Here is an 11,334-nt window from a genome sequence, read left to right as displayed (position 1 = left end):
TTAAGCTTGCACACAATGCCTGCTATTGCCGTTACCCATCAGGGACAAGTGCAAGCCTCTCTAGGATGAAGAAGGTGATGCCAGCCCTGACAAGAACCCATTTGAAATCTGCTTAATGATTAAAGGGAACCTAGCCTGTATGTATCATGTCCCTAGTGAGCTTCCAGGGCTGCAAATGAAGGGATCACTCTCACCAGAGAGATTTCAAAACTAGTGATTATAGAGCAAGGATAAAGCTGAGGGCTGTGTGTGTGTGTGTGTGTGTGTGTGTGAGAGAGAGAGAGAGAGAGAGAGAGAGAGAGAGAGAGCATGAGAAGGCTCCAGCTTCTGATTGGTCCCTGCTGCACTCCCTACTTTGCAGGCAGTGCCTGGCAGGTAGCATCAGTGTAAGGAATGTTGAGATAATCTACAGCAGAGGCTGTTGCAATCTGTCGGGAGCTGCAGCATCTATTAATAAGTCAGAAAGTGGTGACATATTTATTATGGGGTCTAGGATGGTCCTAGTTCAATTCAAGCAGGTAAGAAAGGCTGGAGGCTGGAGGCTGGAGGGATACCTTCATAGTTACTAGCACTTGCTATTGTGGATGACCCAGGCTGGTTTTCCAACACCCATGTGGTGACTCAAAACTGCCTATCACTCCAGTTCCAAAGGCTCCAGTGACCTCCTCTGGCCTCTGTGGACACTCCCTGCTCATGGTGCACAGAAACACAAATAGACAAAATTACCCATACACATAAAAATAAGTAAATAAATCTTTTTAAGAATCCAAGGGCTAGGGGGCTAAAGAGATGGCTCGGCGCTTAAGAACACTGGCTTCACTTCTAGAGGTCCTGGGTTCAATTCCCAGCACCCACATGGCAGCTCACAACAGTCTGTATCTCCAGTTCCAGCGGGTCTGACACCCTCGCACCAATACACATAAAATAAAATTAAATAAATAATTTTTTAAAAAAAATCAAGGGCTGGGGATGTAGCTCAGTTAGTGGAGTGCTCACCTGTTGATGCAGAAAGCCCTGCATTTGATTTCTGGCACCACATAAACCAAGTTTAGGAATACATACTTGTGCCCCCCAGCACTTGAGAGGTACAAGCAGGAAGTCAGGGTTCAAGGGCATCCTTGCTGTAGCTCAACTTTGAGGCCATCCTGGGCTACTTGACACCCTGTCTCAAAACAAAACAAAAACAAAAACAAAAGAAAACCAACCAACCAACAACAAGAACAAAATCTTCACATACAGAACTTGTAAGTCTGACTCACTTACAAGGAAGAACTTTTTTCCTTGGAAATAACCAGCCATCTTCTGTCATCTATGTGATACTCATAGAAGAGAATACTGAAAACCAGATGAGGCCAGCTTGGAATACTTATTATCTCATTATCAGGTCATATTTCAGTCTGGAAACAGGGCCATGGTACACACTGGAGACTCCCGAAGATTTTATAGTAAGAACCCAAGACAAATTTCAAATTGCAAGGATCCCCTTCATAAATAGTCCCACTTTTCCGGGACAGGCTCACCGGGATCCAGCAAAGATACTGAAGTTTAAGGTGCTTGCATTGTGATTTCCCCCAGCTGGCACAGGGCAGCGGTGTGTGTCTGTGGTCCTAGTACTGGGAGACTGAGCAGAGAGGCTCACTGTGGCCAAGGTGTTTGAGACTAGCCTGATTTACAAAGTTGGATCTCAAAAAATAAAAGGAAATAAATTTAAGCAATAAAAATGTTCACTCACTCACCGTTTTCTTCCCCATGCTCCTGGAGATTAGGTAAAAAAAATTGCTGCCTATCTTCCAGAGACAGCTGAGAATAATTAACCTACAAAAAAAAATTTTTTTTAAAATTTTATGTGTATGAGTGTTTAGCCTGCATGTATGTCTCTGTACCACGTGTGTGCTTGGTGCCTGTGAGGCCCAGAAGAGGGTGCCAAATTATCCAGAACTGGAGTTAGAGATGTTTGCAAACTATCATGTGGGTGCTGGGAATTGAACCCTGCAAGAACAGCCAGGGCTCTTAAACAATGAAAAATCTCTCTAGTCCCAGCAGTAAAGAATTGTAAAAAGTTAAACATCTGGGCTTATCAGAAGACAAGAATGTTACACAATATTGTTCTATTTTTCTTCTTAATATAGTTCATTAATTTCATTTTAGGTTTTGGGGTTTTGGTTTGGTTTGGTACTGGGAATTGAACCTAGTGCCTTCTTCATGTGAAGCAACTGCTCTACTCCCGACCTGTCTTCCCAACCCCAGCCCATTGTTTTAAATTGGCAAATCAAATGATATATATTTATTCAGGGACGCTCGGTCTTGTTCTTAATTACTACTCACTGCCATTGTCAATGATCCCTGTAGCTGTTTTCCATAACAGAGATGTAATATTCCATTTCAGTGAGGACCTTGTGTTGACTAGTCTTATGTCAACTTGACACAAGCTATAGTCATCTGAGAGGAGGGACCTTCAAGGAGCAAACACCTCCACAAGATCCAGCTATATGCAGGCAAGTCTGTAGGGCATTTAAAATTAGTGACTGATGGGGGGAGGACCCATCCCATTGTGAGTGGGCCACCCCCGGACCGCTGGTCCTGGGTTCTATAAGAAAGCAGGCTGAGCAAGCCATGGGAAGCAAGCCAGTAAGCAGCACCCTTCCATGGCCTCCGCATCAGCTTCTGCCTTCATGTCCTGCCTGATTTGGGTCCCTGTCTTGGCTTCCCTCAATGGACTGTGATTCAGACACGTAAGCCAAAGAAGTCCTTTTCTTCTCAACTTGCTTTTGGTCATGGTATTGCGTCACATCAACAGAAACCCTAATTAAGACACAGATTTGGGCTGGTGAGATGGCTCAGTGGGTAAGAGCACCCGACTGCTCTTCCGAAGGTCAGGAGTTCAAATCCCAGCAACCACATGGTGGCTCACAACCATCCGTAACGAGATCTGACTCCCTCTTCTGGAGTGTCTAGGACAGCTACAGTGTACTTTAAATAAATAAATAAATCTTAAAAAAAAAAAGACACAGATTTTTCATATTTCTGAGTTAAAGTGGTTATATGCATACATATATAGAGAGCATATGGTTCAACAAACAGCCCAGGGTCACAGGGGACCACATATTTGACAGAGATCTGAAATTGCTCTCGCCTTATGAAGGTATATATAGCCATTAAGTCACTGTACAACTCATGACTCTCGTGTTTGTGGTGGTGCTACGCTCTGGTGATTGTGGAAAACTGCACACAGCTCTGTATGGAGACTGATACCTGATACTGGTAACAGGTGGCACTATTGCTAGTTGACTTTTGCCACAGTACTATACTTTCTGCTGTTATTTCAGAGGGAGCACCCTCTACATTTAAGACAACTGGTCGACCCTACAGCAGGCTTCCTTGTGAGAGCATCAGCAGCTTCAGGAAGTTCTCCCCAAGCTTTAGGTGGCTGCTGCATAGACACCAATCTTTCCAGGCCAGAGGGTTCAGGGACATTCAGGTGCTTCTGCGGCATGAAGCTGAGAGCATCATTGGGCCCTAGAGTCTTACAAATTGAAGTTCTGTTTGTACATCGAAGAAACTACCCTGGGATCTCGAATTTCTTAGCGGCTCTTTGAAGGTAATGACTCCAGAACTCACCAAACTCCTATGTATGAGTTGAAAATCCTATGTATGTGGTGAAAATGAACTGTGACTCTCTGGAGAAGGCCACCCCCACGCCAGGGCAGGTCTTCTTGCCCTGAGCCACTTTCTTTTCTCTGTTCCTGTGCTTAAATAATAAACTCCAACTCTGCTGCATATTGGCTTAGGCTGAAAGTCTTTTCTGAGGCAAAGTCAAGGATTTGGCATTACAGGTATCCAAAAAGAACTCTTCAGGGTGTTTGAGATGTCAGAGATACAGTTGGAGCTGTGTCTCTGGCTGGTGCCCTGCCATTGCTGACATAGGACAGTTGAACTCTGGTTGCCAGTCTCTGCTGCCCTCAGCCTGGGAGCCACAGCTCTGCTGTAGTAATCTGCCAAGAACAGTCAGGACTTGGGCAGTGGCTGGCAGCGTTCCACCCGCCCCCACCACCAACTAAAGGCCAACTAGAGACTGCCAAATATGTTCCCAAGCAATCACATAAAGAAATGTTTCTAGTCTCTCTCTCTCTCTCTCTCTCTCTCTCTCTCTCTCTCTCTCTCTCTCTCACACACACACACACACACACACACACACACACACACACCTTCCTGATGAAGGCCAAGACTATATCATGGAGTCTTTTTTATACTATAAACTTTTCCTGATTCTGGCTTACCTTTGAATTTATGCCAAATACAAGTGATGGTAGGTGACTCCCTTGCTCTAGCAAGTTCTGAATTGCTAGCCCGTGGTCTTTACCTCCTCCAAGAGCCTCTCCTCAGTGGCCCGAGTGCTCTGAGACTCCTACCTCTCACCGGTAGCTATTGTCTCTGAAGTTGAACAGTAATAGCCAGGGCAGCTCCCTCCATGCAGTGCACGCTACACATAAATCCCCTTCTAGTTTGCAGGGGGTGTCCTGCTACAGACCCATGCTCTCAAAGTATGCTTGCTCTCAGAGTATGCTCACAGAGATAAACAAACCCAGGATTACCTTGTCACTCTTTGTGAGATGCCCAGTTAACTCCTAGTTATTCTGAATTCTTGAGAAAATGGAATCTTCTGAACCAAGGAGATGGCTCAGTTGGGGACATGCTTGCTGTGAAGGCTTGAGCATGTGAGTTCCTTATCCAGCATCCATGCTAAAAAAAAAAAAAAAAAGTCAGGCTGTTTGTACCTATAGTCACAGTGCTGAGGACATGGAGACAGGAGGGTTCCAGGGGCTTGCTGGCCACTAGTCTAACTGATCTGTATGCTCTAGTGAGAGACCCTGTTTCAAAAAGCAAGGTGGAGGAGCTAGATGGACGGCTTCACTGTTAAGAACACTGGTCCTTCCCAAGGACCCGGATTTGATTCCTAGCACCAGATCTGTAGTTCCAACCCCAGAGAATCCAACGCCCTCCTCTGGCCTCCTTGAGCATTGCAGACACCCGCTACACATACATGTCATCCAAACAACCATACATTGAAAAAAACTTGTTCATGAAAAAAAGGATGGAAACGGATTATGAAAGACCCCCAGCATCAAGCCTCTACACTCTGTGTGATACATGTTGCACGCATGCGCGCACAGAATGGGGTTTTCTTGTGAAGTAGATTTTCTGACAGGGGTGTGTCTAATTTCACAAAGATTGTAGTAAGAAGTCAGAAGCAATAGCCAGATGTAATAATGGTCCACCCTGTAATCATAGCACAGAGAGTATCAGGAGTTGGAGGCCAGCATGGGCTACATAGGGAACAAGACCTCATCTCAAATGGAGTTGTAAGTCCTTGGGAACAGCGTGAGTCACCGCGCTATGCTGAAGCTGGCTGGCTGCGACTAGGGTGGAGTGGCTAACCCTGGCCTCAGGCTACGATAGAACTAAGCATCACAGAAGCTCCTTCTCTCAAATTTATTGCTCATAAAATTGGTTGCCAACCACCTTCATCCTTCCCCCATGTCCCTGGATCTCCGAGTTGTTTAGATTAAGGGTAGACGGGCTGTGGGTAGATACAGAGAGATGCAGAAGGCAGCGGAGACAAAGGAAGAGGCTCCCTAGGAGGGTCCTTCAAATCCTGTTCTGGCCCACAGTGCTGAGACCCCCACTTTCCATCTTCCCAGCTCTGTGAAGCACACGTAATGCCTCCCAAAGCAGGGAGAATCCTGTTTCCTGAGCGTGGTAGACAGTTCTGTGTCTGCCTTTAAGAAAAAAAGAAAGAAAGAAAGAAATTTGAAATTCCAAACATCCTTTTCAAGCTCCGTTCAGCTCTTTTTATGGCTGTGTTTGGACAAGCTGAGCAAATGAAACGTAACATCCAACTTGGGGGCTTTGGTTGATCACCCCGTGTTCTGTCTGAGGGAAGTCTAAAAGTGTGCGTCATGGAGGACTCTAAAAGCCCCAGACGGCCCTGCCTCCACCCCTGCCTTCTCACCCCTCTGCCTCTTCTTGTTCCATCTATAGTAGGATTCTTGTTTCCCAGCCCCCTGTGCCCTTTCCAGAGCCATCTCCATGTCCGTTGTTTGGTGTGGCCTCTCCTCTCAATCCATCTGATGAAACCAGTGGTCCCCTAAGACTCATCACACGTGTAAGCCCAGTATCCAGGAAGCAGAATGACTTAGTCAGGGTTTCTGTTGCTGTGGTGAAACGCCATGAGCAAAAGCCATGGGGAGGAAAGGGTTTCTTTCAGCTTTAAATTCTCAGGTCACACTCCATCACTGAGGGAAGTCAGGGCAGGCCCTCAAGCAGGGCAGGAACGTGGGGTAAAGACTGAAGCAGAGACCACAGAGGGGTGCTGTTTACTGGCTTGCTCCTTATGGCTTGCTCAGCCTGCTTTTCTATGTAGCCCAGGATCGCTTGCCCATGGTGAATGGGCTGCCCCCACCCTGTATCAATCATTAACCATATCAATGAGGAATCAAGAAAACGTCCCACAGGCCTGCCTATAGGTCAATATGGTGAGGACATTTTCTTAATAGAGATTCTCTCTTCTGAAATGACTATAGGCTGTATCATGTTAATGTAAGAAAGCAGCCAGCCTATGGCAAGGGGACCAGTTGTTCAAGGCCATCCTCGGCAGCATAGCAAGTTCAAGGCCAGTCTGGAATGCTGGAGATCCTGTCTCAACTCCCACCCCCTCGTAAAACAACACCAACATAACCACATTCATGCAACCTTCATGCACATCTTAGAGAAAGAACCATTTATCATCATGGTGCACCCACAATGCCTTTCACTCCCCAGCACACGTGGATCACACTGGATATCTGCTCTCCACAGCAGGACTGCATCCCCCTCAGGGAGGGGGCCATGTCTTGCCTTCACTCTCCTGTAGGCCACTGTCCTGGGATGGTTACATGATTGGAAGCAGAGACTTAATTTCCTCTGGCTTGCTCCTTGTGGCTTGCTGTAAGGGTTGGTGCCTAGGTGGGTAAAGAGCTTGTTGAACAAATTGGAGGATCTGAGTTCAGATCCCTAGAACCCACATAAAATCCCAACATAGTAGCACACATCACTCACCAGGCATGCCCTACGGGGAGGTTGGAGAAGAGGTGGGAGGTGGACACAGGAGAATCTCAAAACCTGGAAGATCAACTACTGTGGCATATGTGGCTGTAAGCAAGTGACCATTTCTCAAAGTGGACGGCAAGGCTCAACACCCAAGGTTGTTCTCTGGTCTACACAGTTGCACTCCCACACATGAACACTCACACACACACACACACACACAAGCACACAAGAGTAAATTAAATATGTAGGAAATACTGCAGTAGAGCTATGGAGGGGCTCGGGGAGCGGTGCAGCGCTGGGTGCCAGCAAACTTTCAGTTGGCGTGAACTAGTACAGAGGATTTTAACTGCTCCAGAAATAGAGCATACCAGTGCAGTCTGTATTCCTAGTGATTGAAATGGGTGCAGTAAAGAAGCCAAAATAGGGCTGCCTTGTCTGGCCTCAGGAGGAGAGGATGCACCTAGCCCTGCAGAGACTGATGTGCCAAGGTTGGGAGATACCCAGGTGGGCCTCCACCCTCTCAAAGGAGAAGAGGAGGGAGTGGGGGAGGGACTGTGTGAGAGGGATTAAGAAGAGGGGAGGCAGTGGTCATAGGGATGTAAAGCAAATAAACAAATATATTAATGGGGAAAAAAGAAAACTCATGCTTTCGGTAATACTGCTTAATAAAATTCTACAGACTGCTTAAAAAGAAAAGTAAAAAGTAAAAACAGACACACTCTGTGGGTAAAAAGGGAAAAGTTTAGTCCAAATTGCCAAGGGTGTCTCTAGGGAAAACAGAGAGACCAACTGAGGGTGGCGGTGGGGGTGGAGAGTAGGGGACTGGGGATACAGGGTGTCATATTTCCAGGGTTTAAAGGAGAACGGCTACCTGGGTGGAGGGGAACATGTAAACTGGGGTGGAGAACAGGTGTGTAACAAGTATCTGTTGAGTAGAGATTGAAGGAGCCTAGAAGCAACCACAGGTCTAGGATATGAGAATGGGCACCTCAGGCATATGTTAATGGAAGAAAAGGAGAACCCTTCCTTTAAACAGGTAGAAGCTATTTTCCGAAGTCCCTGATAGGGTGCAGGCTTTTTTCTAAAGGCTAGACTTTGGGAAAAGGGATATCTTGGGACCAGACACCTAGCACTCAGGAGACTGAGACAGGAGGATTACAAATTCAAGGCCAGTCAGAGTTACATGGTCAGACCTTGTATAAAAATCAAAAGAGAAAGGGGAGGAAGAGAGTGAGAGGAAGAGGAAGTAGAGAGGACCAGGAAATGAGGAGGAAGGGGAGACAGAAGAGGAGGCGGGGGCTCTCCTCTTGTGTGAAAGCATCAAGGCCTAAGGACACACAGCAGATACCTCAGAGAGGGATTTGAGGTTAACAGTGCCCCACTCCTCCTCTGCCCAGCTCTGAGGGAGAGAAGAGAAGGGCAGGCTTGGAGAGGGAGAGCTCTCTGCCACTATTCCAAGTGGCTCCAAGGTCCTCTTTCACATCCCCTCTTGCCTTCTCCATCCTGTCCCTCCATCCCAGAAGCTGACCTATGAAGACACACTAGGGCTGGTCTTCAGCTTCAGGTGGGGTGCACGCAGATCATGAGGGTAGGATTAGAACGAAGAAGACAGGAAAGTGGGGTTGCCATATATCCCACTGCTGTCTTCTTCTGGGGCCACCTAAGGCTGGGTATATTCTGAGCAAGGTCACATGGCCTCTCCATGCAAGTAACCACTGCAGAGGTGGCAGGCCTTGGTGATGATGATGCCCATGTTACTAGGCAACTTAGGGACTCCCTAGTTATGAGTCCTTCACATCTTTGTAAGCCTGACCTTTACTCAAATGTCCTCAAATAGCCAATTTGAACACACCACCTGTTCCCTGCCCACTCCACCCTCCACCAAGAAGATGCACATTACTGTCCTCCTTAAACCTGGTGGGTGAGATGTAGGGAGGGGAGGTACAGGAAGGGGAACCCAGAGAACTGATCCCACTTCCTCTCTACAAGTGTGACTGACTACAGGGCTGATAGAAGAACACATTAGGTGGAAGACTTGCTCGGGCAGAATGGGGCCAATGGTCCCCTGAATTTCCCTGAAGTAACTGTGTGTGTGTGTTCATACATGTATGTGGAGAGACAGACAGACACAGCATGTCTCCCACAGATGGACTGTTTAAATCAGGACACAGCTGAATAAATCTTTACATTCTTTGATGGTTAATTTTTTATATCAATTTGGCTGGACCACAGTGCTTAGATAATTGATTAAATATTATTCTGGATGCTTCTGCCAAGGTGTTTGCAGTCAGATTGACATTTAAATATATGATCTTTGGGAAAAGGAATTTGCCCTCCATCAATCAGCTTGTCTGCCTCCCTGGGAGATTTGGGGAACTTTACTACCACATATGTGCAAGCCAATTCCATGTGAACATCAGCCTCTCTCCACACACACTCTGCAGGTTCTGTTTCTCTGGGAAATCGTGACTTATACAGATGCCTTCCCCATCAATGAGTCAATATGGGATCAATCGATGGCAGCCTACCTGAGGCTTCATTTGCCTGGGTGATTGTCACCTCTTGAGAGCCATGCAAGTCATTGGAAAGCAGAGAACCTGCTCAGTATTCAGTAGACTGTCACCCTCTACTGTCACTTCTACTGTCACCCACTACTGCCTCCACTAGTCCCACCCTACCTATTTGCCTATTGACTGACCCTTTTCCCTGATTTTTTCTTCATTTGCCCCCACCTCTGTCTGAAACATATAAAGCCTACAATGGGCAACTTAGGCTGACTTTTAGTTTCCATCTTCCCACTCAGATTTTGTTCCACTTCTGGGCATGCAGAACACTTCTTACCATTCACACTGTTCAAACTGCATGCTCTCCGGGCATTGTGCCCTGTGTTAGGACCAACCACACGGTCCCAGGCTTCAGGATACCCAGAGCCTAGAAAAACCCAGGTTGGAAAGAGATGAATGTGTTTATGATTGGCAGTGCCCCAAGACCACACTGGCTTGGGAGAGGAATGCTCCCTCCCCTACACCTCCAGGAAAGCCCAAATGTTCTTCCTGAATTTCAACCAGGAATTGGCAAAAGACCAAGATCACTGATTCTTTGGGTCAAGCAATCAACACATGGGCCAACACAAGAAGACACCGGGGAACTCCATCTTGGGGTTGGCAAGCTCAGAGTAAGGATACTAAAGAAAAGATGGCTCACAGTTAAAAAGCATGCCCTCTGTCCCAAGCCTCTGTAGGGAATACCCAGTTAGCCCTTGGAATTGTGTAGCTGCAACCCCATTTTACAGAAAAGGAAATGAGAAGCAGGGAACTCATGACTTGACAATGAACCACTGCTTAGTAGTGATGGGGTCAGGATTTAAAGCCACAAAGTCTCACTCCATGGCCTTTGAGCTTCCCTGCTGGACAAGCAGCTAACCCAGGGTCTCTATAAGGAGTTCTGAGCAAGCAGCCAAGAACAATCTCTTGCAAACAGGACAGGGTATTTCCAGTGGATGTGCTTTCCGGAGAGCATCCTTCTGTAAGCTCTTAGCATGTTCTCTGCTTTCTGCATTGGGAAGCTTGAGGCGTCCAACCTCCCCACAGTTGTGACTAATGATGGCACAGCTGCATTTGTGAGCACACACAGTAGTCCCAAGGCTTCTGGAGTGTCTGGATGACATCAGTATAAGATACTTAAAGAGAATTTAAATGCACAAGAACTAAATAAACTCCCACCATTACTCACCGAGATGCTGGCGTGTATAAACAACAGCTTGAGGAGATGCAGCTGGCAGCCCAGGCCCAGGGATTTCTGTTTACCAGCTAAAGTGGTGCCCCCGCGTGGCCAGACTGCAAATACTATTTGCAATGGACTTGGATAGCCCCTTTGAAATTGCATTGTAATTAACGTTTATTTAAATTGAGAAGAGTTATATATTTTAAAGTTACAGACACATGATCAAAATGTATTAGTATTTTATACAGCAGGATTTTATATTCCAACAACTTAAACTTGAGTCAGTTGCCCATGCCTGTGAGGGCTGTGGTTTGGGTGGGTACCATGCATTTGAACTTGATGGGACTTTAGGAAGGAGGAGCTAGGAGGCTCCTGAGAATAAGGGCCATGCAATCCGGGTTTGGGAGGGGTTTTCTAAAAGAACTGACAGAAGTGGACAGCAGAGGCTGTTGTGGTGACACATGCTTGCAATTCCAGCACTCAGGAGCTGGAGGTTCAAGGCCATCCTCCATTACATAGCACACT

The 11,334-nt window shown here is 46.7% G+C and overlaps 1 long non-coding RNA gene across 1 annotated transcript; it reads right to left on the bottom strand.

Annotated features, from left to right (window-relative positions):
- Positions 1-967: 967 nt before the first annotated feature.
- Positions 968-10,871, bottom strand: Gm40221. Its single transcript, XR_867994.1, has 3 exons — positions 10,819-10,871; positions 4,593-4,740; positions 968-1,815 (listed from the first exon to the last, which is right to left on the bottom strand). It is a non-coding gene; the product is annotated as a predicted gene, 40221 (long non-coding RNA).
- Positions 10,872-11,334: the final 463 nt, after the last annotated feature.

The sequence above is a fragment of the Mus musculus genome, chromosome 4 (genome assembly GCF_000001635.26).
Source record: "Mus musculus strain C57BL/6J chromosome 4, GRCm38.p6 C57BL/6J".
In the NCBI taxonomy this organism is placed as follows: domain Eukaryota; kingdom Metazoa; phylum Chordata; class Mammalia; order Rodentia; family Muridae; genus Mus; species Mus musculus.
Note: the sequence above shows the minus strand (reverse complement) of the source record. Positions and strands in the feature narration are given on the sequence as shown.